The following is a 6,723-nucleotide window of genomic DNA, read 5'->3' on the forward strand; positions in this document are numbered from 1 at the left end:
CTTGGAAAAAAGGTTCGATCAACTTTCAAAAGCAAAGGAAGAAACTCTTCAACTAGATGTCTAGACCTTCTTCACATGGATCTATTTGGACCAATCCCGGTAATGAGCTTAGGGGGAAAGAAATACACTCTGGTCGTCATTGATGATTATTCTAGATTTACATGGGTACTATTTCTTGGCTCCAAAGATCAAACTGCTGATCATCTAATCAAGCTGCTCAAGAGACTTCACAATGAGAAAAGGGAAAACATCAACAGAATCAGAAGTGATAGAGGAACTGAATTTCTAAACAAATACCTAGCATCCTATCTTGAAGATCATTGAATTAAACACGAGCTATCAGCTGCAAGATCGCCTCAACAAAATGGAGTAGCAGAAAGAAGAAACCGCACACTGAAAGAAGCAGCTAGAACTATGCTGGCTGAATCCGGTATCTCGCAAAGATTTTGGGCTGAAGCCATTAACACAGCTTGTTTTACTCAGAATCAATCTATGATTAATAAAAATCATGAAAAGACTCCATATGAAATATGGACCGGCAAAATGCCAGAAGTGGGGTATTTTCGCATCTTTGGCTGTAAGTGCTTTATTCACATAAATGGCAAAATACATCTCACTGCATTTGATGTAAAGGCTGAAAACGGCATCTTTCTGGGATACTCAGCTGTAAGTAAAGCATATAGAGTATATAATCAAAAATCTCTCACTGTCGAAGAATCCATACATGTTGTATTCGATGAATCATCCATATGTCATGACAATAGCAATAGCAACATGCATGATCTGATAAATAATTTTGAAGTTGCTAACCTTGAAGCTAGCAATGATGATGATGAAATAGACATACGAAGAACAGGTGAAACAATTTCTAAAGAAAATCCAACCGGTCAAGAAAATTGTCAACAAACAAATGATCCAGAGAACAACTATCAACCACAGAATACACCACTGGCAGAAGAGGCAACAGAACAAGAAAATGACATCATTCAACCAACCGAGGAAGATCAATATGGACCATGTCTCCGGTGGAAAAAGGATCACCCACTCGAGCTGGTCATTGGTAACCCTACTGCTCCTCTTAGAACTAGAAATCAAATGATAAGTGAATTTTTGCAGGCTGCTTTCGTTTCTCAAATTGAACCCAAGAAAATTGATGATGCTCTTCTAGATACAAACTGGATAGAGGCCATGCAAGAAGAACTTAATCAGTTTGAAAGAAACAGAGTATGGCACTTAGTATCTCGACCTAATGATGCTAATATAATTGGAACTAGATGGGTTTATAGAAACAAAATGAATGAAAGTGGTTTAATCATAAGAAATAAGGCTCGTCTAGTGGCTCAAGGATATAGACAGGAGGAAGGAATAGACTTTGATGAATCTTTTGCCCCGGTTGCTAGATTAGAAGCCATTAGAATATTTCTAGCTTTTGCAGCATTTAAAAACTTCAAAGTATATCAAATGGATGTTAAATCTGCCTTTCTGAATGGTATGTTAAATGAGGAAGTTTATGTAGAACAACCACCCGGTTTTGTTAACCACATATTTCCTGATTATGTTTACAAATTAGATAATGCTTTATACGGACTGAAACAAGCCCCAAGAGCATGGTATGATACACTAACCAAATTTCTGCTCGATCATGGATTTTCTATTGGTACAATCGATAAAACCTTATTTACATTCTCCAAAAATGATCATTTACTGTTTGTCCAAATATATGTAGATGATATTATTTTTGGATCAACTAATACTAAGCTGTGTGAAAGATTTTCAAAGATAATGCATGAACAATTTGAAATGAGTATGATGGGCGAATTAAACTATTTTTTAGGACTGCAAGTCAAGCAGTCTGAAAATGGTATCTTCATTAATCAAGCCAAATATACTCGAGATATGTTAAAGAAATTCGGAATGGAAAATTGCTCTCCGGCCAGCACTCCAATGAGTTCATCAATCAAATTGGATAAAGACGAAGGGGGAATTTCGGTGGATACAAAAATGTATAGAGGACTAATTGGGTCTCTACTATATCTAACCGCAAGTCGACCGGACATTATGTTTGCTGTATGCCTATGTGCACGGTTTCAAGCTAATCCTATGCAATCTCATTTTATTGCCTCTAAACGCATACTCAAATATTTGAAAGGAACCGCAAATGTGGGTCTTTGGTATCCCAAAGATTCAAGCTTTAACCTTGTAGGTTACTCAGATGCAGATTATGCAGGATGCAAAATTGATCGAAAAAGCACAAGCGGTTCATGCCAATTTTTAGGGGAAAGACTTATTTCATGGGCCAGCAAGAAGCAAACGTCTATCGCTAACTGATCAACAAACGGCTGATATTTTTACAAAACCATTACCCGAGGCTAAGTTCTCTCATTTTCGCAATATGCTTGGCTTGACTGACTTATCATGATGTGTTTATTTATTGTGAATGTTCAGGTTAAGTTTGCAGAAAACAAAAAGAACAAGACAAACATCTGGAAGCAAAATAAAATAATATTTCATTAGAAAGGAATGTTTAGTACATCATCAGAGGCGCAGGCGAACACTCCTAATCTCTTTATCTACGTACAACCTCCAAAGGGCTAACCATCCAGCCAACCCTCCTACGGCAATACGTGAGAACTCCTCTGAGATGGCCACTTTCTTCAGAGCTCTCTTCTCCTTAAGCAGCATGAGAAGATAAACACCGTCATCAGAAAAGACTCCAGCGTTATCAGCAACGCGAAGCCGTCGTCGATATCTTCTCAATGCCGCCTTATTTCTGGAAGAGAGAGCCTCTCTGCTCTCAAAGATGGCCTGTAATGTTTGAACTTTTTCCCAAATGGCCAGAGGCTTTTCATGCACTCTGTCCATAATAGTCTTCTTTCGTGAAGCCAAGACATCCCTCATGAACTCCTCCGCCAAATCTGGACTGCTATCTCTATCCATTTTGTTTAAACTTGAAGTATAATGTTAACATCTTTGCTGATACTTATAGATGAAGATCAAGCGTCAAGGGCTTATGTCATCATGACTCTGGTGGGAAATGTGAAGAGTTTTATCATACGCAACCGACGGTTTTCTCCCATTCATGCACGTGTTTAGGGGGGAACATGGTTAAGAATGATTATCATTGTCTGTAACCGGTTCCACCTAATAATATTAATGATCCGGTTCATATTATGTGGACATAATTAATCCACGTCATTTTCGTAAACCACACTCTAGACTGTTTTCGACTGCCCCTATATGACGTGACGGTTATCCCCTTGAAATTTGAAAAACACTCATTTTGCCGCCGTCCAAAAATTTAAAATATTTTTGAAAATTCTCTACCAACAGTCCTCCACGTGGACATGTTAGTACATCCTTGAACCGGACATACATACCCTTACTCACTTCATTGTTCTTCTTGCCACTTCATTGCAGCTTACAATACAGGAACCAATTTACAAAATCCTTTCAAGAATCCTCAAATGGCTGCATCCATTTCCCAGAATACAGTGGCTATCAACTTTCCATCTGTCTCCTCTATGCCCAACAAACCAATGAAGGCCATGTTCCGTACAATTGAAGAATCTGGGCTTCGAACTTTTCTGGGTTGTCGATACTCATACTCTGAAATATTGCTGAAATAGTTCTTTGAAACTGCTCACATGAAGAATGGAGAAATTCTCTGCTCTGTTCAGGACAAACATTTTACTTTCACCCAGAAGGTGTTTGCTGATTTGTTTAAGTTACCTACAGCAGGTGTCACTGACTTCTCTACACTACCAGATGGTAATATTGATATTTGGCGTCAAACTTTCTCACTCACTGCCTCTCCTATCTCTCATCCAACTTGCCAAAAGCGAGATCTAAAGATTTAATATCGACTGTTGGCTGATATTGTGGCTAAAGGAATTCTTGCTAAAGCTGGTGCTTATGATAAAATTACTCTGGAAAAATTTCTTGTTATGGCAACCATCTCCTCTCAACTAGGAGTCAACTGGTCTGATATCCTCTTCAACATTCTGGTGGCCATGGTAAAGAAAGACAACCAATCTCAAGGATTTGCAGTTCAAATTTGCCACATGCTAATTTCTGCCGGTGCTCAACCAGTTGAGATGATTGAAGTTGGTAAAACCAAGCTGTTCACATGGGTATCGGTTGACAAATTTATTTCGAAAAACAAACCGACAGATGAAGAATTCGTCCAAGTCAAAACAGAAACTGGGGTTGAATTTGTAAAACAAAAGAAAGTAATTGCCTCCACTCCCAAGGAAACAAAAAGAAAGCTGGTTCTGAAATCCAGTTCTGATGAAGAAACTAAGGATGACATTCCGGTTTCACAGGTGTTCAAAAAGAAACGAACCGCTCCTGCCAAAGCAACGAAGATTAAGCTGATCAAGCATATCTCTGCACCACTTATTCCTGCACCCATCCCATCAGCCTCGATTTCAAAGTTGAAAGGTATTCAGATTACAGAAAAGGATATCCAATCATCTTACTCAGGAGTTCCGATCATTCTGTCATCAGACAAAGGCAAACAGGTTATGAGTACCAATCCTCCGCAAAACCATGCAGTTCATACGGCCATCGTTCTCACAAGTTAGCGTGTTTGTGAAGCTGTTGAGTCCAAAATCAAGAAGTTTGATAAATGGGTAAAATATCGCACTGCTGTCTCTTTTGATTCACTCATCGAAACAGGGAAATTAAAGACTGCTGCAAAGCTTGAACGGTCCATTTTGGAATGGGCAGAAACAACAGACATTCTAACCGCTCTTCAAAGACGTGATTTCATAGAAATTCAAATGAAAGAGAGCACTCTTCGAATCATCATCCAGTTAAAGAGGAAAAATTTTGATCCATCTAGTCCTACAGCTCAAGATGACTCTGCAGTCATATCCCAACTGGAAATGGATGCTCTGTCCCTTGCTGCATCAGTCGCTCTCATGCGAAATACGCTCAATCTTCCGGCTAGTGCAAATAAGAATCAGTTTGACTCTTTGATGGATATTCATGATGACTTCAGTACAGAACTAGTTCCACTAATTGCCTCTCAGAAGGCTTCTTCGTCCCAACCTTGCACTAGTTCCAAACTCACTTCACCAGGTATTCCGACAACAGCTCAGCTGGAGCCAAATCTTATTCAGAACACTCCACGGTCAGAACAACAGCCAGCCTCTCCCACCTGTCAAGATGTTTTACCTGATACACATGTTATAACAGCATCACCCAAGGCCATTGTTGAAACAAATCCACCAACTCCTGAAGACACGGTTCCTACACCATCTGATGTCCCAGTTGCTTTGTCACCACATTCTGATACTGGCATCATTGCCTCCCAGCCCTCTGTTGAATCCATCAAAGCTTCAGTTCTTTCAGTCGATGAAGCAGAACGATTTCTATCTGACTTTGATGCTGCTCAACCATATCAGGACTCTATTGTATCTTCACTAGATCCTCTCCCGGTTGTTGCTCCAATGGAACTTCAAAAGCAGCCCTCAGCTTCTTCGACAGACATTCCAAAAGCAGAGATAAACATCTCCTCAAAACCTTCCTCTGCCAATGATCAAATTGACAAACCAGAGGCATCCAAGCTCATTGGGTCAGTATCTTTTATATCAACTGACGACATTGATAAATTCATTGAGAGTATCGCGGATGACCACCTTGACATTGACCCCTCGCCTTCATCTGCCAAAGCCACATCATCTAAATTAATTGCTTTCAAGGGCAAACTTCTTGCTGATCCCAAAGCACCTGAAGTCCAAGAAATGTTCGCCCCTGAAGAAGAAGAAGTTGTCGAAGCAAACTTCCATCAGGATCTGCTAAGCCGACTTGGCAATATGGATCAGTCTATCCTCGCTCTAAACCGAAAACATTTTGATCTAAAAGAGGATCTACAGACTATCAAGAGCAGTATAGCTAAGGATTTTGCTGCCATCACTTCAAAGGTTTCCAACATTCAGTCGACAAATGTCAATATGTGCCTTGGTCTTTCATCTCAAATCACTCGTATTGAACAAAGGATGGATGCTCAAGGAGCTCAACTTACAGAAATTATGGACTTTCTGGTAAATGGTGATGTAAAAAAGGGGGAAAGAGAGCAAGAAAAGCTTATTCAAAAGGAATTGGCCGCTCTAAAGAAAAAGGAAGCCAAAGGATCAGAATCTAAGAAATAGCAATATTGTCTCTGATTTGGCTAACAGAATTTCGGCTCAATTTTATCATCACCAAAAAGGGGGAAATTGTTAAGAAATGAAATTTCAGGAATTTTGGTGTATGATAAATTAGAAATCAACCGCGGTTGGAAATTCTCAACCGCTGAATTTCAACCGCCTATTCTTTAGATTTCAGCCGCTTCATTTAAGAAACTTACTTATTGCTTTCCAACATTCGCTGACCGGTTGAATATATTCAAATTCTCGAAGTCAACGATCTCACATCAATTCCAAGGAAGATGTGCATTCATATCTCTTTCCTAGAAAGGACGTTCAGAGACAGTCTTCATAACCTATTGCTGTATGCACAGTCGCCCAAAGGAGTAAACCTCAAGTAAAGAGCTTCAAATTTATGATAAGCAAAAGGAAGTTTAAATGCGAGCATTTATTGCTCATAAATGAGAAAGTGACTCATCTGATTCAGAAGCTCAGGTTTACGATAACTGTACTTTTTGACCGTTACATCGCTCGGCTATATCATCTGGGAAGAATGCAAGCTATCGACAAGCAAGCTACACAACTCTATCAC

The sequence above is a fragment of the Primulina eburnea genome, chromosome 7, assembly GCF_022965805.1.
Source record: "Primulina eburnea isolate SZY01 chromosome 7, ASM2296580v1, whole genome shotgun sequence".
Taxonomy (NCBI): domain Eukaryota; kingdom Viridiplantae; phylum Streptophyta; class Magnoliopsida; order Lamiales; family Gesneriaceae; genus Primulina; species Primulina eburnea.